At 42.0% G+C, this 25,933-nt stretch overlaps 1 protein-coding gene across 2 annotated transcripts in view; it reads right to left on the reverse strand.

Annotated features, from left to right (window-relative positions):
- The window catches only part of sprt (PDZ domain-containing protein sprite), a 149,643-nt gene that overhangs the window by 59,153 nt on the left and 64,557 nt on the right, over positions 1-25,933 (reverse strand). The window contains exon 1 of one of the 2 annotated variants that reach the window (XM_071689612.1): positions 2,872-3,063. The exons of the other annotated variant lie outside the window; for it this stretch is intronic. The gene's annotated coding sequence lies outside the window, so the exon portion shown is untranslated. Of the gene's footprint in view, positions 1-2,871; positions 3,064-25,933 lie in introns of those variants that run through there. 2 annotated transcript variants of the gene reach the window in all.

The following is a 25,933-nucleotide window of genomic DNA, read 5'->3' on the forward strand; positions in this document are numbered from 1 at the left end:
GAGCGAGGCGGCGGCTCCTTTACCAAACGCGTTCCCACCCTCTTGACAAGGTCGTACGCGCGGAGAGCGAGCATCATGTCCGTCCTTCCAAACGGCTAACAAAAACGACTTCGATAATGCGCGTCTCTCACGGCCTATTATTAAGGAACGTACCAATCAATCGCTTCTTAATTATATTGTTCTAGTGGCGTCATTATATCGCATTTATGCATTCACGTCCAATCGTTTATGTGAAAAGAAAAAGAAAAAGAAACGAAAATAGTTTAATGGTATTCTCGATTCATCTTCGGTATGACATTTCGAAATGGTATTAAAATATGACAATTGTTTAAAGAATTTAAAAAGTATAAATGCACTCACCAGAGCCTCTAGACACTCGTCAGGAATGTAGCACATTATCTACATGGCACAAAATATCTTCAATTCACATTTTCTTTATATTCTGTGCGATTATTTACGCCCTCGGAAATCTGAGCGACCGATGGATAAAGCTGCTTAATATACATATCAACATCTGACATCGCAATCGAAAATGGTTAAGAGAATTTGTGATTAATAATGATTCATTGATGTTAATATATGGCGTGGCACCAAGAAATTAACGATCATGACCAACAAGCATACCAGGAAATAATGTAATAAGCATATTCCATATTAATCTTAACAGTTCGGCATTTGGATGTGATTTATTAAATGCCATTAAGCCAGACGGAACCATCTTTTAAGCATGAGGGTATGACCCTTGAACATGAAGGTACGACCCTTGAACATGACGGTCCGATCACTGAACATGAAGGTACGACCCTTGGAACATGACGGTCCGACCCTTGAACATGACGGTCCGACCCTTGAACATAAGGGTGCGACCCTTGAACAAGACGGCAACGATCCTTGAACATGAAGGTACGACCCTTGGAACACGACGGCAACGATCCTTGAACATGAAGGTGCGACCCTTGGAACACGACGGTCCGACCCTTGAACATGAAGGTAACGATCCTTGGATACATGTAATAATGGGCTGTGGTCTTTGATAAGGCAAGGCCTTCTTCACGCGCAAGGGTCGCACCGTCTTAGCCAAGGAGCTGCATTGTAATGTTCACTGGCCAGGCCGTCGTGTTCACAGAATCAAACATACCTCGGCCATATAAGCCAGTGGGTGTGTGGGTGTGGACGGCCCTCAGATCTTGACTGAATTTGCTGGGGGTTAAATGCCAGCAATAAGATTATGCATGCTCATACTTGGTGTATGCACATTCATACGTATATGCAATTGCACTTGTGCATTCTATTCCTGCCATATATATATATATATATATATATATATATATATATATATATATATATATATATATATATATATATATACAATGGCATATAACTTGAATTATATATGTGGCTATAAATGCAAATGTGCATTGCATTATATGAATACTTATGTGTATGTATGTGCTGGTATGTTTTTCTATTCACCAACCGGTGTGTATAAAGTGTAAGTTATCAATTTGATACACATGCACCTCTGTCTTTCTTTCTCGCACTTTAGATATATTTTGCTGCATGTGTGAATTCGCCTCTACATACGAATCGTAGTAACATATGGTGCACAGGTGCATGGGAAAGTCCCAACAACGCCAGGTACACTTGACCACGTGCCTGGACAAAAACATGTTTACACATATTCAAAACAATGGTTGGTAATGCCCCCTTGTTTGTGTTTATGTATGTTTTTCATATGCATCTATGTGTTACACACATGTGGACGTATGCATCCTACATGTATATACCTTAGCTCATCCCAGGCAGGAATCAACATTTGAGTGTTTATCAATGGTCGGTTCACTGTGGGGTCGCTCATGTTTCTGAAGGCTCGGGGTCAAAGGTCATACGATTATAATACCAAAGGGTCGTACCGTCATGCTCAGAGGAGGAGGGAGGGGAGGGGGGAGAGTGGTAACACTGAAGCACCGGGACCTGCTCTACCTTACCTGATTGATGAAATAACAGACAAATCAGCTGACGGCCTTCATCAGCTGTCTGGGGTGACCCCCTACCTCCCTAAATCCCGTTCTTTTGTTCTTCAACGAATCCGACTGAATTTCCCCTTCCTTGGATTACACAGCGTCTCGTTTCGATATATTACCTTCAGATATTTTCTCCAGTACTTAAGATACTCCCAAAACGTAGGGTATTACTTGAGGGCAGCTATAATATTTGCCCCAGCTTAGGCAGTGAGTACGACGGGTACGACCCTTGAGCACGAAGGTATACAACCCTTGAGTACGATGTCCTGGCTTTTGACCTCACCCTTTAAGGGTAAGGTCGAAGGTCAGGCCATCGCGTCCTAGGGTCGTACCGTGGTGCTCAAGGGTGCTAAGGACTGACTATATCTACGAGTGATTACAATAATATAGAAAATGTAACTAAAATCCACATCATATCAGACCTTGCAGGGAGTACTACCCTAACCCGTTGATAATACTTTTAATACTTTAATATTGTACTCAAAATAAGAAAAAAAATATGAAAGAATATAAAACGTGATATACGATATCAAATATATTTTACATAAAATATATTACGAAAACTGCCTAAACTAATCAAAAAAATGAATAAATAAATAAAGCACACATACACACACACACTTTCGATAGTTTTACTTAAACTATCAATTACAAGCGCAAGGAATTACTAGCACAGTATGCACGAATATATGATTTCACGTTTCAGACATGATCATAATGCTAATCATAGTTGCAAGAATCACTTATCCTTTTTCTTAACTTCACTATAAACACTAGAGTTAGAGCATATATAAATATCTTCGTCCACAGCTGCACTACATTACACATTTCACGAAGCACACCACACCTATAATCACGGCCGTTGCTTTTCTTTTCTTTGTCTCACACTGATGTTCACTAGGTCAAGAGAACGAGTCAGGTCACCACATATGGTGGTGAGGCAGGAGAAGCCAGGTTACAGAGCGTCCCCCGGCGCACACAAGCTCTGTCTGTGTGTCTGTGTGTGTGTGTGTTCCTGCCGCTGCTGGTGGTCAGCGGGGGACTGACGGCTGGTGTAGTGAGGACCGGCGTCGCGGGGTGTTGGGGGGGCCCCCGGCCTCTGAGCTGGGCGGGGCCAGCTGGCCCCCTGGGCTGGGGAGGAGCGGACTGGACCTTTTCTAACTACCACTTGTGGAGTCTCGTGGGACAGAGCATGTGTGGTGGTGTGTTACTGCTGTTGGATAACGAGAGTCTGATCAAAAAAAAAAAAAAAAAAAGGAGATTCACACGGGGAACGAAGAACAATCTCGAATCAAGGATCCCAATCCATTGCCTCAGCCTACAAAGACGATGCTATATATATATATATATATATATATATATATATATATATATATATATATATATATATATATATATATATATATAAAACCACAGGAGAATGAAACATGAGACAAGTTCCTGTGGTTCTATGCATATACTAGATCACGCGCACCACTGTGACCCCTTGGATAGGTCGATACGACTCTGCGGTATGACGACCTGACCTTTGACCTGACTCTCTTAAGGGTCTGGTTAATAATGGTCAGCCGTCATACTCAATGGTCGTACTGTTGTCGTCAAGGGTCGTATCGTCGTGCTCAAGGCTCGTACCGCAGTCCTCAGGAGGAATTCAATTCAACCAAAAGAAAAAAAAGTTTCTTGAATAAAATCCCAAATTAGAAAAAAAAAAACACCTTTTCTTGTGATTTTTCGTTCATTTTTCTTATGTGATGAATGGCTGAGCACTTCATGCTTGGAGGAAGGTGGCGCCAAAGTGCCCGTATATTGCCGTGCCTCTTGACCAACCTCCTCTTACCAGACAAACCAAACTACCGCCAACTACTGACGATCCGACAGCCAGTTAAATCAACCAACACGTGGCAGGAAGTACGCGCGTGCGTGGTTCCCAGGTATTTGCAATTAGTACGTGCTTCGGCGCGTGGTGAAGAAGGGGCCAGCAGGTGCACACAAGACGCCAACGTAGGGTCCTTGAGTACGACGGTACGACCACTGACCACCACGGTACGACCACTGACCACCGCGGTACGACTACTGACCACCACGGTACGACTGACCACCACGGTACGACCACTGACCACCACGATACGACCACTTACCACCACGGTACGACCACTGACCATCAGGTGTCGTCACTAGTACCGTCGTCCACAAAGGTCGTATCGTCGTGCACAAAGGTCGCACCGTCGTGCACAAAGGTCGTACCGTCGTGCACAAGGGTCTTACCGTCGTGCACAAGGAGTTGTGGCAATGTTATCACCACATTATGACAAATGACCTTTTTTTCCTAGAACACATCCATAAATACACTTACACTATATTGTACAGTTTGTTATATGTTACTAAACCTATTGTATTTCACATTAAAAACAATAGAGAAAGTTTCTTAATATCATTCGCTTCATCACAACGCAATTCCAATCAAATATAACAAAAACAAGTTGCCTCGTTTTATTTCTTTAAGTACTATTACAATACTATATAGCATGTAAACAAATGCGTTTGGATACCATAGTATGTATTATTATATGTATTATCACAGGTGCTGCCGACATCCAGCTTAAGAATCTATACGCCACTCAGCTTAGGAATCTATACGCCACTCAGCTTAGGAATCTATACGACACCCAGCTTAGGAATATACACAAAACTTAGCTTAAGAATCTATAAGGTACACAGCTTAAAAAGTCTATACAGACATCCAGCTTAGGAAACTATAGTGCACAGCTTAAGAATCTATACGACGCCCAGCTTAAGAAGCTATAGTGAGGTGTCCTGGAATTACTGACGAGTAAACTCCGTTGACTCCTTCATCCTACAGATATCCTTCAACATCTATAGGGATGATTCAGCATCAATAGGAATCCTTCAACATCTACAAGGATCCTTCAACATATACAAGGATCCTTCAACATCAACAGGAATCCTTCAATATCTACAAGGATCCTTCAACATCAGTAGGGATCCTTCAACATCTACAAGGATCCTTCAACATATACAAGGATCCTTCAACATCAACAGGAATCCTTCAATATCTACAAGGATCCTTCAACATCAGTAGGGATCCTTCAACATCTACAAGGATCCTTCAACATCTTACCACAGTAAATGTTGGATTAGGAATCCAAGATGTTCCTAATACCCAGACGGCCCACCAGACTACCACCACCGTGATGTACTTGTAAAAAGCATAGAAAATGCGCCTTGTGAATATCTTTTTTGTTTCATCTCGTGAAAGAATAGTCTTTCGACTCTCGTGGGAACTGAAATGTAGATCTGGCCAGGAATGCGTCTGCAGCAGCATAAAAAAAAGAAAGACTGTTATTAACCGTTCCCTGAACAGATGGGGACGAAATTCCCATGAAACGTCTCCAATCCTTTCCCTATACAAAGTTCTTCCCGTATCGACAACTGAGAACTATACAAATGATAAAAAAAAAAAAGTGTCGCTGATTTTTCTGAATGATAGTCATTCCTCTGAAGAGGCATTTCATTGTCGTTATGGGCCGAACCTTCGCTGATAGTCTTATCTTACCCCGACACACACACACACACATTCTTATAGTCGAACAGCTCGCTCGAAACTGATGGAATTTTGGTCCTCAAGTAGCCCACTGACGCTTAGTCTGCTCTTGCCCCTATGAGATGGACCGTCAGTGACCGCTTGGTTCTTCCCACGAGTCCAGATCGAACTGCCCGGAAGGCCAGTCTCTCGTTTTTTGTGATGTAGAAAATGGGACTCCGGAGGTTGACCATGGTTTGGGAAAGGGTTTCGGGGCATTATGTAGTCGGGTAAGGAGCAGGTTAGGTGCCTTAGGGGCATCAGTAAGGTCAAGGGATGAAATAGAGGTCGGGTTCTGGGTTTGAAAGAACCGTTTGAGCACGACGATACGACCCTTGAGCACGACGGTACGACCCTTGAGCATGATGCCACGACCCTTCAGCACGACAGTACGACCCCTTGAGCACAACAGTACGAACCCTTGAGCACGACAGTGCGACCCCTTGAGCACAACGGTGCGACCCTTGAGCACAACGGTACGAACCCTTGAGCACGACAGTACGACTCCTTGAGCACAACGGTACGACTCTTGAGCACGACGATACGACTCTCGGATATGATAACCCTCAAACTATGAAATTGGCATTCATACTGTACGTCTACCGTGTGCTTTCCTTCTCGTATCTTTGGCACTTTGATCCTGAGAAAACATATGTGACCTTTGCAGATATCACTGATTTTGATTTGTTTCACAGTTTTACGAACACAAGTTTCATTTCTGACGGGTAAAGACATTAATAAATGCATATTGCGTATTCAACCGTCTGTCTGAAATTCTTTCAAGTTCATGATCAATGATAAAAAAAAACTAAGTGGCAATAGTTACGACTGATGTAAATTATATGACTTTGCCTCTGCTTGTCTAATCACAAATTTTTGGGTGTTGTACAGATTCTTGAGCTGGGAATGGCATAAACAACTGCAATTATTTGGTCTTTTTGGCTACCTGGATATTGATCCAGCGACGATATGAGCCGTTACTACCAGTCTTCGTATTTGGGGGAAAAAAATACCAACTGTTTATCTTTGACAAACTTCACCTCCTGAGATCCCAGACCCAACCAATACTTAGAATCCTAGCAACTTCCATCACCCCAGCCACCAACACTCCTCCCAGTTACAGGTCGGTGTAAAGCTGGTTGGGGAATCAAGTATATGCTTAAGGTACAGGTCCATGTGATCGTATGGTACAAAGACCTTAAGAAACTACTAATTCGGAGAGAATTCTGAATAATCCCCGGATAATATAAATAAATAATCAAATACGACTCCCAATAAACCCACACCACACAACTTAACCTTCAGTCAAATCGACGTATCTGTCTAACGTCAAACAAGATCACTTTAACTCCCTCATTTCCACGTCTACTACCGCGATCCTGTGACGGAAACTCTTGCCTAACTGAGACAATTTCATGTTAATGGTGATATAGAAATTCTTATCTAATAGTAGATAAATACTTAAGATACCTTAATGAATAAACCCCATGAGCACTATAGTGAATATATCACTAATGTAAATGAACAAAAAGTGAATGCAACATAATGCTTACTGCATGTCAACAAATATATTATCAATAAATATGACAAGTCCATTACCTAGATTTTTAAACTTCCGTTTTCTGTTTTACCAAAATAATTTTCCACGCAGCAAACAACAATCATCACTCGCTAGCCAATAGCCAAGAGCTTTATACAACAAATAATATCTCTCCAACAGTCTCCATCCATAACAACAGAGATAAAATATGAGGGTAAAAACTGAGCAATTCACCACACATCCTGCCGACTGACTCCGCCAAACCGGAATTAAGACCGAGGAAACAACACGACCACCCATTAATAGTAAATCTAACAGCACGTGCCTTGTCATACACAACAATTATCCCTTAATCTTTTTTCCTTAATGCATCACAATTGCATGACGGGACTTCCGAGAGCAGCGCCCCATAAACGTACGTCGCAGACGATAGTCGTGTCAAAGGTATTTCCCTGGGCGAGCAGGAGAGTACGTTGTCTGCTATCAAGAAAACGACCCAAGTTCGGCATTTCAGAGGGGACTATTTTCTACGGTGATCGTAGCTGGCATCTGCATCTTTTTTCCTTTTTTTCTTACCAAATTACGACTTATTTTCCTTTATATATATACAATATATATATATATACAATACTCGTATTCTTTCGTTTCATGACTGTGTATATAACAATCATAAATGGTGATATATATATATATATATATATATATATATATATATATATATATATATATATATATATAAATATATATATAAATATATATATATATATAAATGAATCATTTATATGGACGTATAAAGTAAATTACGTAAGTATAAAGAAACTTGGTATTTGTAAACAAGAAATTCTATTATTGATGTTAAAACTAATAGCATCTTAAATAATATGCACAATTCCAGTGGTGATTGTGCATATATATATATATATATATATATATATATATATATATATATATATATATATATATATATATATAAATGCACAATCACCACTGGAATTGTGCATATTATTTAAGATGCTATTAGTTTTAACATCAATAATAGAATTTCTTGTTTACAAATACCGTTTCTTTATACTTACGTAATTTACTTTATTTTTTTTTTTTTTTTTTTTTTTTTTTTTTTTATACTTTGTCGCTGTCTCCCGCGTTTGCGAGGTAGCGCAAGGAAACAGACGAAAGAAATGGCCCAACCCCCCCCCCCCATACACATGTACATACACACGTCCACACACGCAAATATACATACCTACACAGCTTTCCATGGTTTACCCCAGACGCTTCACATGCCTTGATTCAATCCACTGACAGCACGTCAAACCCTGTATACCACATCGCTCCAATTCACTCTATTCCTTGCCCTCCTTTCACCCTCCTGCATGTTCAGGCCCCGATCACACAAAATCTTTTTCACTCCATCTTTCCACCTCCAATTTGGTCTCCCTCTTCTCCTCGTTCCCTCCACCTCCGACACATATATCCTCTTGGTCAATCTTTCCTCACTCATTCTCTCCATGTGCCCAAACCATTTCAAAACACCCTCTTCTGCTCTCTCAACCACGCTCTTTTTATTTCCACACATCTCTCTTACCCTTACGTTACTTACTCGATCAAACCACCTCACACCACACATTGTCCTCAAACATCTCATTTCCAGCACATCCATCCTCCTGCGCACAACTCTATCCATAGCCCACGCCTCGCAACCATACAACATTGTTGGAACCACTATTCCTTCAAACATACCCATTTTTGCTTTCCGAGATAATGTTCTCGACTTCCACACATTTTTCAAGGCTCCCAAAATTTTCGCCCCCTCCCCCACCCTATGATCCACTTCCGCTTCCATAATTTACTTTATACGTCCATATAAATGTGATTCATTTATATATATATATATTTATATATATATATATATATATATATATATATATATATATATATATATATATATATATATATATATATATCACCATTTATGATTGTTATATACACAGTCATGAAACGAAAGAATGCGAGTATTGTAACCAGTGTGTACAGTGTGTGCCTGGAGGGTGTAATATACAAGCACGTTAACTAATGCTTGTAGTGCGTGTTGACGGGAACTCGTGTGTGTCAGATTATGGGTTCCATCTACGAGCAACGATGACCCCACCATTCCAGCAGCAGAGAAAACACACTGGGTCTTGGAAGTCGTGTATAGTGACGATTGCGACAACCGTCGCTCCGACAGCGTTGCGACACGTCGTAAGACTTACAGTCTGGGGGTTGAATTTCGCCTCTTCAGGTGTGTCATTACGGCGAGGGGGGGGGGGGGTTAAGCCCGCGTGCTGTCGCTTTTATAGCAGTGAACTTTAAGCCAGTCACCCCCCCATAGAACCGGGTAGAACCCACAAACTACAGACCGGGAGTGTTAAATGGTCACTTAATAGTGATGAATACGCTGGCGTCCTTGGTGTCAACCCCGATAGATATCTCTTTTTCTTACGTGGTACATAGATACACAGACCACACAGACCCAAGGTCCAAGCTAGGGGGTCTGGCCTTAACACTACTCATAAAAACAATGCAGAGAGAGAGAGAGAGAGAGAGAGAGAGAGAGAGAGAGAGAGAGAGAGAGAGAGAGAGAGAGAGAGAGAGAGAGAGAGATGGAAGGAGAAAGGATGTGATTTGAAATGTGCTCCATTTCATCAGTGTTATACATAGAGCTCCCTCACTCTTTGGGTATCTTCTGCACTCCGAGGCTGCGCCACAATCGGGAGGAGGGTTAATCATGGTGCTATTGATTGGATGCTAGGCTTTGTTATGAATCACTGTACATATATATACATAATTAACGTGCTACTGATTCTTTTAGCCTAGGCTTTTCTTTTTTGTCATTATTCATTGTACTTATACATTACAAACGTGCTACTGATTTCTTTTTAAAGATAATAATGAGTCTTTCTTTTGAGCATACATAACCACGGTTAATGAAAACATAAACCAACAAACGCAAGTGCACTACACCACAAATAAGGCGCCTGAATACACCCATACACAGACACTCACTGTATAGATACACGTATATAGCTATTTTCTTTAAGAATGAAGTAAACTCCAAATTCCCCGTCTAAGCAGAATGGAATATAATGAATTATATCGGCCACTGGCATAAGCAGTGCTTATACGTCACGCAAAACATATCTTTCAGTAAATATCATAGTTATACGGTATGCATCAGGTATATATATATATATATATATATATATATATATATATATATATATATATATATATATATACACAAACGAAGCTACTCGGTCAGAAAAATAAACCTACCGTAACTTAATACGTCAAGATGGCCATTTCCGGAACATTCTGCGGTCTTGGATCTGACCCACGATGAATATATAAACCTATCAGTATATAAACAATGGAAATCCCAACCATGCTATCATCTTACACCAGCTGTATGAATCTATATAGAGAGATGACGGTCTCGTATTTCTTATCTAATGAGGCCTGCCGGGGGTAGAACGGGTATTGCGTGAATAATGGTGATGGCTACCGCAGTTGAGAGGACTTGGCTTACTTTAATTGCGCTGTTGTAAAGGTGTTTGAAGGCTCTATTCAATGAATTGAACATAGTAATCTCTGATTCTTAAACATAATACATGAAAAACTGGCTATCATGATACCCTTTTTTTTGTGCAAATTATCACGAAAAAAATAAAATCGTAATCTCATTCATCAGTCTGGATTCTCTAACGTTTGTTCATGAAATGAGAGCCGTGCTTTAATGCACTATTTATCACGTAGCGAAACAGCACGTTTCAACATAAAACCCAAGACAGAGAAGAGAAGACGCGCCGTGTAAACAAAAGAGGACCCGCCCGTGCTAGGCTAAAGTCTGACGCTTTAGACGCTAGGCTAAAGCCTCTGACGATTCTTTAATAGACATTTGCGCGCCCGCTGCTTACTAACTGAAAATGCCATTATAGAGCTGTGTCCTTCCCATGAGTTTGACTGACAATGGAGTACCTTACCTTCCTTCTTTTTTTCTCGAAACTTCCTATTGTTCACCCCAAGATCAGTAACCCTCATATGAAACGCCTTCATTTTTCACCTCCTAAAACCCAATCTTCCAGTCAACACTCAAAAATTTCCCTCAAACAACTCCTCATCTCCGGCCACGTAGACCATAAGCGTAGAGAGGATCTTAGCAATTAACGAAAAGGAAATAATAATAATAATAATAATAATGATAATAATAATAATTATAATAATAATAATAATAATAATAATAATGATAATAATAATTTTACTAAAGCTGAAATCTTTTATCAGAATATTCAAAGACGAGGTCTAACGAGTGTTTGAACTTCCCCGTACTAATACATACAAATTGCAAGTAGGATGTCTTATACACACGAAAAATGAACATTTCAGTGTTACAATCACCATATTAATATTTCACAAATCAGCAGGTGAACAGACTTCACTGTGTAGCACGTGCAGTGATTACATAACTCCACGGACAAACGGTTGTAAAAATAAAATGCATTGGACAATCTATATAAAAGAAAGAAAATACGAATCATATTGAACGTGGCCGCGGGGAGCTTTCAATGATTTTTTTATCATATTAATGATCGACTTCAAATTTTCATTTATGCCCAGCACGACACAAGTGTCGTCAGCCCTACTCTATGTCTGTAACATATGATACAAACTTCATACGTGAACCATACATAACCCAACTGGGTAGACTGTGGAACACATTGTTACATAAATTTGCATAGAAGATTAAAAGTGCTTTAATGCACTGATGAACAGTGATGGGAAGTGCAAATATATAACATATATGTTTGGCAAAGACAAATATGGCAAATAAATCTATGCATTTTATTGAGCTTATAATTTTCCTTATTTTTAAATCGTGGCAATACATTAGACACCGAAAGCATCTCTTGTATGTATGTATGTATGTATGTATTCCGTTCGAATTCATAATCCTGAAACACATATCAACACAAACATTAAAAACATAAATCACTGACGCACTTGAACATACACAAGTTATGGTATATAATGCCGAGAGCAAACAATGGCGTTAACACACACATACACACACACACACACACACACACACACACACACACACACACACACACACGACTGGTGATTAAGAACGTTCTTTTGTATTACCAAACATCTAAAAGGACATATGACCAATACTTCACCAGTCTGGGGTACAGCATCTGACACAGGTAGTACCTTTCATTTACATCAACAACATGACATACTGGAATCAAACAACAGTTATGAACCTAACGGGATAAGCTGCCTGTGAGAGAGACTGGTTCCTCTTTGGTCATGCCCACGACAACAGGTCCTCCATATCAGCTGGAGAAGGCAAACTATAGAAACATTCACCATACGATGGTTTGGGAGGTCATCTATTCCTAACAGTTGGTTCTGGGACCTTACCTTACCTTACGATGATTTGGGAGTTCTAGTCCCACAGTTGGCTCGGGGACCATACCTTACCTTACGATGATTTGGGAGTCCAAGTCCCAAAGCTGGATCTGGGACCTTACCTCATCTTATGGAGATTGGGAGGTCTTTAACCTCAACTTCTCGGTCTGGGAACATAATGGAAAGTGTGGGATCAAGAGCACACAAACACCTCTGTGGTTTGTTTACCTTGATCGGCTGATTGTACCGGATGGCCAGCATCATCACGAATGATAACAAGACAGAAAAAAAAAATGTGTGTCAGGAATGTTGATTGTCAGTTCTTTGATGGCGTCAATCTGTCTATATAAGACCAACAACAACAAAAAATAACTAACTGCAAAGCCATAATGGTTATTCTAATCATCACACGAACCGCTGCTCAATGTGGGTTTAGCAGCAGTAAATGATACTTCTGTGAAAGATATACAACAAAACTGTTCTGCAAGGATATTCTTCTGCATTGTTTCAAATGGCAATGTCCTTCCGCGAAATATGAAAAATATAATTGTATTTGCTCTTGGAAGAAGACATGATGGTTCATTACAAAAAGCCTATCTATACTGCTGTTTAACATTCCCTTATTACAAGTGTAATAACATCAGCAGAAATTTCTAATAATCTCTCTCTCTCTCTCTCTCTCTCTCTCTCTCTCTCTCTCTCTTACACGGCGAGTGAATATTTATTTTGGCAAGGCTGAATCACAGGGAGTATAGTCTCGTCACAAAATCTATCATGCCAAAGGAGTCTACATTTCCCTACAACTAAACGTTGCACACACACACACACACACACACACATGCAGTGTGTGTGTGTGTGTGTTCTTAGAATTACCTTGAACACCTGAACCTGAGGAGGATGTTAGTCATTTTCGATTGGTGGTTATAACACGACCGCTGACTGGCGTAATGACTCGGGCAGTCGACATCGAAATAATAACAAGTGTGGTCTAATACCTTTTAACTATTGCCAAATATAGAAAACCAACAATACACGCCAGGCATTATACCTAATAACGAGAATTTAACAAACTGGACTATAGTTGCTGATGGCGACAACATATATTCAACTTGGAAATAATATAGGATTTTAAATGGATGACGTAATAACAGAGCCAAGCGAAGCCTTTAGTGTTGCCACATAATTAGACAACCAGCAACCCGTACGTACCTTGAGTACAAGCAGAACACCCATGCAAAACATAAACCAAATCTTACAAAAATACACCATCGCACGACAGAACAACCCAAATATCGGACACATCAAAGCTTCAGTTTACAATTACCCGAAAAAAAATAATACATATCTTGGTTGATATATAATCTACGAACAATTTCAACATACATAAATTCCCAAGCGACGCGCTAAAAATCCTCGTTCCGTAAAAGAGTGAGGCGAATGGACGAGTCTCAAGGTATGAATCACAATCTTCCCGAACTATTAGCACAGTAAATACAGACCATTACAGTGCTGTTTACACAGCGTAATTATCCTTGTCATTAGCAGAATGTCCGAGGGTTGGTTTTTGCAACGGTGGTGGATGTAAGTACACCACAATGGTGGTGGATCAAGTAACACTACAACAATGTTGGAGGTCAGCACCCACACAGTACAGTACATCTGACAATCCCGTCATATGGAGTGTAGGCGTCAAGCACAAAGATAAATAGACAAAATCTGCTTTTGTAACACCATGGACTGGCCGCTTGTGGATAAAGAATACTATAAAATGGGCAAGTGGTTTCATGTCTTTGATCTATATAGACAATATGGTACAACACTTGAGTATTATGACATTAAATCCTCTGATCTGATCCAAATGTGACTGTTGATTCAAAAATATTAGAATTGTCTGATAAACTTCAGAGATTTTGCAATTACTAATGAAAATTTTACAGTGTTTACAGTTCAAGCAATTCATCTATGTCTATACGTTCAATTATATATATATATATATATATATATATATATATATATATATATATATATATATATATATATATATATATATATACGTACTGAAACTTGATTTCCTCATTACTTTTATACAAGATTCATCTGTGGTGTCGACAGCCAACATACACTCCCTCGACGTAACGAGACTATGTGATTAATGTGTCACATTTTTGCTGCAGGGGACGTCTTGCAGGTAATTATTTTACCAGCGTGGTTCAAAATGGCCATTCTCGCACAAAGTTACTTCATCGCGATGGTGATAAAGGAAAGTGGGTTGTGGAAACGCAGAAGATAATTAACAATTCCTTTTTTCCCTGTCTTCAATAAGTGGAAGCTAATTTCTTTTTGCGAGTATGATAACGAAAGCTAATTTCTAAGAAGTTTACAATTCTAGTAACACTGGTCCATCCACACCACTGGTAACACTGATCGACCCATTGTCACTAGTCACTTCACAAGGTTGGCAACACTTGGTCACCCACACCACCAATGACACGGGTCACAACTAGTAACACTAGTTTCCCTTCTAGTAACACTGGTCATCACACTAAACTAGTTAAAAGGTCACACTGCTAGTAACCTAGTCACCCACATAATAAGTATTAACAGGTCACACTTTACACAGGTCACAGTATTACTAACGGTAGCCACCTCATTCAACGGGTAAGAGTGGTCTACTGAACAGAGACGTTAGCACCTCAGCAGACGAAGACCCCGGAGGGACTGAGGAAGGGCGTGCTGGACGAGGCGTCAACACCAGCGGAGTAATACAAGGTCGCCCAACACCACGCAGCCGCCTCCGCCCCCACCACCACCAGCAGTAATTACAATATTCAATACCTTATCCTTCCGCCTGGGATTGATTGTTTTCATTTATAGCTCTGGGTAATTACCTACTTCCCTTGGGCCACATTATTATTGTTTTTTTTGTTAATAGTCTCAAACGGGATATGATTGATGCTAGATTTCGAAATCTTTGAAGAGAGAATGACTTCTACATAATGCACTAACCCTTTCCCATCATCTTGCAAAGTTTTAAGAGAAGCCGACAAAGTTATGAGAGATTTGAATGTCAGGGAAGACTGGAAGTGTGTGGATTTGTAGATAAGGTGTGTGTGCTAATACGAGTAGCTAAAGAACCAAGTTAACCAAGACTACCTTAAGAAGGGTTACGTTTAGTGTAAATCATATGTCTATCACATCATGTAACGGTACAGAGAGATGTGTCAACAGAATAATTCTTCTGTTACAGGGTGAGGGTAAATCTTAACAGAGAGATGTACCAACAGAATGATTCTCATGTTACAGGGTGAGGGTAAACCTTAACAGAGAGATGCACCAACAGAATGATTCTCCTGTTACAGGATGAGGGTAAACCTTAACAGAGAGATGCACCAACAGAATGATTCTCCTGTTACAGGGTGAGGGTAAACCTTAACAGAGAGATGCACCAACAGAATGATTCTCCTGTTACAGGGTGAGGGTAAACCTTAACAGGGATGGTCGCAAACTTCCAGAAGAGTACGTGCAGTGCATCGTAACTGGCGACGTAGAAAGCTGTGGTCTGAAGTGTCTGTCTTTAATCACAACGACATCGATATGTATTGCTTCAAAGCTTCGTAGGATAAAGAGAAAAAAAAAAGAAAAAAGAAGAGTCTGCCCTAAAATCAAAGCAGCTGCCTCGCTGCTGACTTTGTTGACAACCGCTCTCTGGCTACCACACGGCAGAAGGATGTGCCGACTGTATTAGTGCATAACTATACTCCTCAACCAATCTGCATGGTTACAAATAAAGTTTATAAAAAGAGAGCATAACAATCGTTTATTCAGATAATACACAATTTACCAGCACAGATAAGACACTTGCTGGAGATATTCAGATGTTTTTATTTCAACAACAAACTGCCCAGAGTGACCTGGAAGATGGTGGGGTGAGGCGACAGGTCGAAATAAGTCAAGACAACGCCCAAGGATGAGAGGAACAAAGCTGAAGTCTATTACTTACTACTAAAGGAAATTAAAGATTTATTAGTTTAATAATCACAAACAAAAACTACTCTCGTCGGAATTCGAATCGAAAGGCCAGGAAAATCGCTGGAACAAAAGCAAAATATGGGAGTGAATGTTGAACGCTGTATCATGATGGGTTTCTCGGTGAAAACCATCTCTATCTTTCTCCCTTTACAAAATTACTCGTTTTCACAGTATATCTAAAACCTTTTCGTCAATAGGCAAAGTCGAACATTAAGTTTGAGCAAGCAAAGTATACAATCATTTGAATATCTATACTAAACTGCTGGTGCAGGAGAAATATATACAAAAAGCTAATTTATCTGGGTTACTTACAATCGTAATTGCCTCAGCAAAGAGAATAAAAAGGTACTAAGTCTGGATTAAATACAAAACTCAAAGTTAATGGGATGAGAATTACACAATGAAACTATGTCACTTTTTTCAGTGACAATGACTTCTTTTCCTTACCTCCCGTTTTTTGTTTCTTCTTTTCCATGTCCGCAGCGCCACACTGGTCTTCTGAAGTCTTCACCAAATACAATTCTACCAAGGAGGAAGCACATATGTAGTCACATATTAGCTGCCAACCACATACATATATACGTATACAAATCTTTCTTCATGTGGGTGTTACCGGACCCTACCAGTAAGAGGTTACACCCTCGAGTGAAAGGTGACCTTCAGTGAGTCTGTATAACGGATGGAAAAGGAGAAGTCTTCTTGAGGACCTTCTCCATCCATAGGAATCCATTATCTCCCCTCCTGCGTGGAATGGAGCTTCGAAGCTGCAGGAGTCTCATAAGATGGGTCCTGGGGTTGTAGAAATGCCGAAGGTTTCAGGGTTCATTTTCTAAGGTTCATTCGAAGCTCCAGTTGATTCAAAAGTTGCTTCGAAACTTTCATGACCAACTGTACAGAAGCTTTATAGAAAAAACACGATCTTTATTTTGATAGCATTCATTTGTACTGTAGCCATAGCATGTAATTACAGCAAAACACCTTTTTATGTAAGCAAGTACTTTGAGTGTCAATTTCACCCAGGAATTTTCAAACATCAATATCAAACCAGACCTTTCCACAAGTTCATCGAAGCTAAATCAAGAAAGTCAGGGTTTCCAGGTCGTACCTGGGCCTCGGGGTCGTGCCTCGCGACCTACAATACCCAAAACTGACGAGGACGATGATGTAATTTGGCCCATAAGTCCTCACACACCATGTGTGGAGGCAGCCACCACACACGGGAACGTGGCCCGCCCAGGCGATTTATGGAAGGGGTGAGATGAGCGTCGTGGCATGTCAGTGTGACCTCAGAGGGTCAGGTCAAAGGCCAGGACATCATATCAGGGTGAGACGGAGAGAAAAGAAGTCAAACGTGGATCAAGGAGAAATTCCCAGTACTTCAGTAGCGGTCAAGTTCTTCTCTCCTAGTTATGTCACGTTGCATCATCAGGCGTGAGGAGCTGGGGTACACTTTCCACATGACAATGGGCATGGGTGAGGTTGGGTCCAGCAAGACTGAGGTTTGGCCCAGGCGGCAGCATTCCCGCCTGTGGCACAGAGGTCCCGGGTTTGATCCTGGCTGTTGGAGGTTTGTATATTCTATGAAGGTGCGTGTTCAAATGCACTATATTCGTGTGTATATATATATATATATAACTTTTGCCCTTAATTTTTTTTAAAGTAAAAGGGTGCTGACCAATCAGTACCTAACACTCATGTCTATCAACAAATTTCAGACACAAGAGTTAAGACAGGCTCAAATTCAAGTTTAGAATATAAGCCTAGTTGTGTAGTTGGTTAGCTATTTAGGTCTATCAACTGCCAGGGTCATTAAGATCATCAACGTCAAGCTACAAACACAAACCAAAAAATCCTGAACACCTTCTCCAGATGTTCATAACTCTAAATCAACACAAACACTCTGCATGTACGGACATTGTGGTACACATGAAGGTGGGTTTGATGGTCGTTTATGTGAGGGGGAGGGGAAACAAAAACTTTGTGTTACTTTTAAATAAACTACTTATTCCTTTTACTTACTTATGTTAGATTATCATAAATCTAAGATGATCTGAATTACTATGCGATCCACCACTATTATATTTATACTACCATGAGCTTATATGAAGTGAAGTAAAGCCCCATTGAACTAATATTTGGTATTCCCCGATGGACAACCTAGAAAGTTATAGGATCCCCTTAAACGCTCTAGTTCTCATCCGTTTTCTCTCATGTTATCACTGGACGTAAACTGACCAATACTATTATATAAAATGGTGTACCATAAAACTGGATAAATATCAAGTGTTAAAGGGCTTCCACTTCTTACAATAACGTCATAACTCATGAAAAATAACTTATTTATTGTAAAATACTTATAAGTCAATATTAGTCAACTTATTTTCATTACTTTTACGGCGATATGTAAATGCATATACTGTGCGCCTTTCTCCATTATTTCCAGCCAAGCGACACATCGCATTGTTCTTCAACGCAGCTTTATCCAAACTTCCGTTTACTGGCTGTTCTCAAGATGGCTGGAGTTCCCATGCACAGACTATAATGCGGATCAAATCCATCCTTACTGATAACCTCTCCTCTCTCCAACAGGAAGCAACATTTTTCTTTTTGATAATCATACACTAATTACACTTCATTGTTTGAATTTCTTCCATTGATTATTCTAACGGTTTATTATATTACACTTCCGCCTTGATCATTCTTAATATATTCGTTTCTCGCCATCTTCATCAACGGTAATTTACCCAAGAGATTTTATGGGATGTTCCAGTCTGCACCGAGCCGCTGCACCATTACAAATACGTTTATTATTTTCTTAACGAAGGAACAATGACCTCCCTTCCTGCTTCCACATTCTCAAACTCGACGCATTTTAATATCATTTTCTTAACGTCCCATCACCTCCTCACACTCACGTAAACGGAATCGTACCATATTTTCTGGACAAATATTCTCAGGATCTCTGGTGACGTCAAAGTCCGTTCGAGGTGACGGTGCGGAACCAGAGTGACTTTAACCCGATGAATTTGATTAAAAAAAAAAATGGCACTTGTGATCTCTCCCGCCGACCCCACTTATCTAAATTTATCTTCGACCCTGAGGTAAAGAGAGGGAAAATATGTGAGACAAATATTCAAGGGATGAAAATTGAATCGAGGGTTGGGAGTAAGGGGGTGAAAAATGCATAAGAAAAATACTTAAGGGATGAAAATTGAAGTGTGGGATGAGGAGTACCAACTAAGACGCATTGTTTCTTACTGGTAGGGTTGTGGGCGACGGTGAGCTGAGAGAGTAATGTTCTCAGGGTTCGATTGCGATTGGCATCACCAGTGTGGAGTCTGTGATGCGTTTCACTACCTTAAGAGAGACACACGTCGGTTTTATAATTAGATGCAGACAGTGGAATTGTCGACCATCTTATGCCTTTTATCGTAGTGGGTACTTACTTACAAACTAGATGGAGAGACTGATATCAATTTAATCCAGTTGGGCCATTTATTTCCTGTCCATGAATGTACAAGGGGCCTTTTGTTCGATATCAAATCGAGGTGGCTCAAACACCATCTCACTTCACGTAATTAAGAACGCCATTTACGGCACTCGTATACCACAGACTTTGGATGCCCTACTGAAGATAACTCATGCAATCAAATGCCTTTTAAGATTACCACATAACTCTTTATAAGTCTTGTCATGGGTTGTGGCCTGTGTTCATGAGTCTTCTCATGTGTTGTGGCCTGTGTTCATGAGCCTTGTCGTGTTTCATGTCTTGTGTTCTGACCTGTGATCATAATGTCTCGTGTTCTGACCTGTGATCATGTCTTGTGTTCTGACCTGTGTTCATAAATCTTGTCGTGTGTTCTGACCTGTGATCATAAGTCTCGTGTACTGACCTGTGATCATAAGTCTCGTGTACTGACCTGTGATCATAAGTCTCGTGTACTGACCTGTGATCATAAGTCTCGTGTACTGACCTGTGATCATAAGTCTCGTGTACTGACCTGTGATCATAAGTCTCGTGTACTGACCTGTGATCATAAGTCTCCCGTATTGACCTGTGATTATCCCAGGTATGTACAGGTCGTGCCCCGGGCTGGGCCGGGCGTAGGGGCCGTGGGTGGAGACCACCTCTTCTACCCGTTATTTCAGACCGACGGACGAACCTACTTTTTTCGTTCCTCTTTTATCTCTTTGTGTCGTCTTAGTGACACGACGTACGATTGATCGTGGTGGTGGTGGTGGTGGTCATGGTCGTCGTGTTGGTGGTAGTGGTGATGGTCGTGGATGGTCGTGGTGGTGGTGAATGGTCATGGTGGTCGTGGATGGTCGTGGATGGTCGTGGGGGTCGTGGTGAATGGTCTTGATGGTCGTGGATGGTCGTGGGGGTCGTGGTGGTGGTGAATGGTCGTGGATGGTCGTGGGGGTCGTGGTGAATGGTCATGGTGGTCGTGGATGGTCGTGGATGGTCGTGGGGGTCGTGGTGAATGGTCTTGATGGTCGTGGATGGTCGTGGGGGTCGTGGTGAATGGTCATGGTGGTCGTGGATGGTCGTGGGGGTCGTGGTGGTGGTGAATGGTCATGGTGGTCGTGGTGGTCGTGGATGGTCGTCATCATGGAAATCCTCCTTACGATAATAAGTAGACTAGATAACTGATAGATGCTCACGTCATCCAAATTCTCTTACTCTTTCTTTACCCCCGCACGCAGGAAATTTCAGGTCAGAGGGCAACGGACCAGCGAAAACGACTAACTACCGGCTGGTCACACGTCTGTCGGGACGACGTGGACACCTGCCTGCACGAGAGAGAGAGAGAGAGAGAGAGAGAGAGAGAGAGAGAGAGAGAGAGAGAGAGAGAGAGAGAGAGAGAGAGAGAGCACGTAAACCACTCTGACGTCATGATCATTAATTCATTTATTCTTTTTTTTCCTTTTTTTTTCCTTTGTGTGGTCAAGTCTATCGTGGAACGACACTTCAGATTGGCAAGGTTCTGCCAAGTGCTCGTCAACAGGATTTCCGAAATTGGCACGAGTATGTCTCCAGGTTACACTAACCTTACGAGAGAATCATAGCAGATACGGGGTTTTGATACAGCCAATCAAAATCACATGGACGTCTCTACGAAATGTCTGACTTCATATGGTGGAGGGAGGCGGGGAGGGGGGGGGGTTTACATAGTATCTTTTTAAGTACCTTTTAAAGTATCTTTTCTTTTTTATCTTTTTAAGGACCGGGTGGTCTTCACTTCGAAGTGAGGAACCAACCGTAAGGGATGGCCTGCAGAGGCCATCACATCACAGACTTACGGCTCTGAGAAGGGGTCTCTCTCTCTCTCTCTCTCTCTCTCTCTCTCTCTCTCTCTCTCTCTCTCTCTCTCTCTCTCTCTCTCTCTCTCTCTCTCTCTCTCTCTCTCTCTCTCTCTCTCTCTCTCTCTCTCTCTCTCCGGGCGACGTTGACGCGGTCGTTTGATTAAAAGTCAGATGTTATCATGTAGCGAGGAGGTTGTGAAGACAGCGCGGAGGGAAGGGGGAGGGAAAGGGGGGGGGGGGGGGGGGAGGGGGAGATATAATGGACCCTGTGCTGGGGCGCCGTGAGGGTGACGTTGGCCCGAAACCTGTGGTCTGAAGAGAGGCCCGTAGGAAAGGGCATTAACCCGCAGCCTGAGAGAGAGAGAGAGAGAGAGAGAGAGAGAGAGAGAGAGAGAGAGAGAGAGAGAGAGAGAGAGAGAGAGATCCGTCATGCCCTATTCAGGAACGTAGGAGGGTTGGCTGGGAGGGGAGGGAGGGGGAGGGAAGGGCTCCTCCTGGGGTAAGGGATGGGGAGAAGAAAGATTATACCTGGGGGGGGGGAGGGTGGTGTTGGGGTGGTTACCTGGGGAGATAACCAAGGTCCTAAGGGGGAGATAAAGGAGGCGCTGCAACAGGTGAAGTAGGGAGAGTGTGTGTGTGGGATGACTTAGCGTGGGTGATGATGACCCCTGGGGGTCAATACAGCGTGTGGGATGACCTACCATGGGGGATGACCATACCATGGGTGATAATGACCCCTGGGGTCAATACAGCGTGTGGGATGACCTACCATGGGTTCTAACCCTGGGAGCGCAGACTGCCTGTACAATCAGGAGGCCAGAGACTATGGATGCCGTCCACTATCTATCATATATACCACGCATGTATCTATCGATCTATTCCTGTCTATTTCTATGAACCTACTCCTCTCTCTCTCTCTCTCTCTCTCTCTCTCTCTCTCTCTCCTCCTGTACACCCAAACCACCATAAACAACAACGTAGATCACCGAAATACCCCCCCCCCCCGCCTTCCAATTCAACAGAGGGCCTCTTCTTTAACCCCTTTTTAACTGTGGGAAAAACCAGTCAGGAAAAATCCTAAAGGACCCCCTCCTCCCACTCCCCTAAACCCAACCATCACCATTAGCGGCAAAGAAAATTGGGATACGCATGGTAAGGCGAGGCCCATAGACTTCGCCTGTCTCGCCCGCTTCTGTCTACGACGGACAGGGAGCCTTCTCTCAAGTCATACACACACGACCGTCAATTTCTGGCCGTCCCCCCCCCCCCCCCCCCAACGACGCACTGCTACCAGATGAGCACGAACTGATACGTAAGGTCAACGCCTTAACCTGAGACGCATTAATTATCATCGAGAGGGGAGGAAAAGGGGGAGGGAGGGAGGGAGGGAGGGAGGGAGGGTGCAGGACAACAGAGGTCGTTGTGGGCGAGGTGAGCGAGGCCGCAACGAGAGGTCAGGAGGTCACACTCGGGCGTCACAGGTGCGACAATGGACCAGTGTTGAGGGTGGGTTGGCCAGGTAGTGTGTGTGTGTGTGTGTGTGTGTGTGCGCGCCTTTCCACCCAGATAGTCTACCTTTTAAGATATCTACCCGGGGATGAAAGACATCTCACTCATGAATATGAAATAAGTAATAAGTAAATTCCTAAAAAAAAAGGTAAAAACGAAGAATATATCATACATATAATTGTCGCATCCTAAAATCTACCATGTCCTACCTATATCTACCCTTTACCACCCGTATCTACCATGTGCCGTCCGTATCTACCATGTTCTACTCATATCTACCATGGCCCGCCCACATCTACCATGCCCCCACTAGTCATCCTCACCTCTCAAGAACCAGGCACAAGGAGCAAGATATGAGTATACAAATGAGCCAACACGAATTCATTATATCACCGGAAGAAAGTACAGCAGTGAAGTACACGGCCCTGGATGTACATTAGTACATTTAACCAGGGAGTACAATAGGCGCTAAAAAAAAATTTTATACCTATAAAATTATCATCGTGTTCACTTAAGTTCTCCACAGCTGCACCATGTTTTCGAATGATGTTCATTTTCTTGTTCATGTGTTCTGAAGATCTTCTGTTCCACAACATCACACTGTTCCTGACTGATGGGAGACAATTTCAAACTGTTCTTCCCTAAGTACTATGTCTCAATTAGTTCTATAATACTGTTCAGTGCCGAGACACTGTTCTACATTGTTCTACCGAGCCATATTGTTCATAGTCATGCCAGGAAATATACCATTATGTTCTACTTGTAAAACAATGTCATGATCTGTTGTTCACTAGTGAACAATGTATGACACCAAATAATGTTTCTATTACTTGCAAAAGTCAAAAGAAATAGAACATTCATTGTTCATTCACGTTGGTTTTCATTTGGTCCTTCGTCATATACGTATATATCATTCGGTTCCAGATTACAAAAGTATAAAACTCCTACAAAAGTATCTTGAAACTACTTTTGTGAGCATTTCTCAACATCACTATGGTCTTTGCGTGCCATTTACCCTTATAAAGTCCGCAAGCCTTCACCTCTACTGTAACTCCTTATACAAGACAGTGCTAAAAGCTTTCTTTCTCTCAATCACTTCGCTGTAAAAGCTAATAAGAATTAATGTACATATATATATATATATATATATATATATATATATATATATATATATATATATATATATATATATATATATATATATGAGAGAGAGAGAGAGAGAGAGAGAGAGAGAGAAGTAACTCAGGTTCATCCACCATCATAACATTAGAGTTCAGTCACACGTTTCCCGTCTTAGTAACAATCCTCCACTCGGACCAAAACAAAGCGGGGAGGAGACCCCACGCCTTCTGGCAACGCCACAACACAGCTCAAGACATTTAAACGATGCATCCTACAGGTTCAGGCGGACGGGTTGCATAATGGACTTAATGAGCTAATTGCCAATCCATCGAAGTCATTAGCATAGCAAAGGAGTAACGGAGGGAAGGAGGGGATGAGGAGGAGGAGGAGGAGGCCGACCAAGATGGAGGCCATCCAGCAGAGCGACAAATGACGCCCCACCTCACCCCCTCCAACGTGATACCTGTCATGCTCACGGTGTGGTCATCCCCACAGAGGAGGGACCACTTCAGCCCTCCCTGGAGAGGAGAAGTGAGGGAGGGGAAGGCTCAACCAAGGGAGAGTGGGAGGACGGAGACGGGAAAAAAGGAGGAAGTGGGTGAGAATAAAAGTGCACCCCACTGTTTAAGGGTGGAGAGGGAGGGGTGGAGGGTGGGCATTTTTTTTTTTTTTTTTTTAAGATCTGGGGTTGAAACAAAGGGTTCCCTTGTTGTGTGGAGGTTCGAGGGGAGGTGGTGATCATCAGCGTGTGTGTGTGTGTGTGTGTGAGAGAGAGAGAGAGAGAGAGAGAGAGAGAGAGAGAGAGAGAGAGAGAGAGAGAGAGTAACGAGGGTAGTCGAGTCAGTTGTGGGTGGAAGAGAAGTGGTCCCTCTCATGTGGATGCTGGAGGGGCGTGTCTTGATCCAGAGAGGAGGAAGAGAATCACTTCCAGGAGTAAGATGGGAATCTGTTCCGTGGAAAGAAGAGAAGTCTGGTCACTGGAAGCTGCAGAAAATGGGACTGCATTCCACTGGAACAGAAGGGAAAAGGATTCTGGGCATAAGAACTGAGGAATGGAAATGACAGGAGAAAGGCCACTGGAAGGGAAGGATGATAATACGAGGTAAAAGAAGAGGGAGATCTGTTCCGTGGGAGAGGAGGAGAGAAATGAGGTCTGTTCCGTGATGGAGGGATGGAATGGAAGAGAGGGATAGGGTCTGCTCTATGAAATGGGTGAGCGACAGCTCTGTCCCATGGAATGGAGGAGGAATGGAGCCTTTACAGTTTAGGGGGATGATGAGGAAAAGAGGATCTGTTCCTTGAATATGGAGGGAGTAGCGTCTTAGACAGGCCTTCATGATGGGGTCA

Source organism: Panulirus ornatus, chromosome 3 (assembly GCF_036320965.1).
Source record: "Panulirus ornatus isolate Po-2019 chromosome 3, ASM3632096v1, whole genome shotgun sequence".
NCBI classification, from domain to species: Eukaryota; Metazoa; Arthropoda; class Malacostraca; order Decapoda; family Palinuridae; genus Panulirus; species Panulirus ornatus.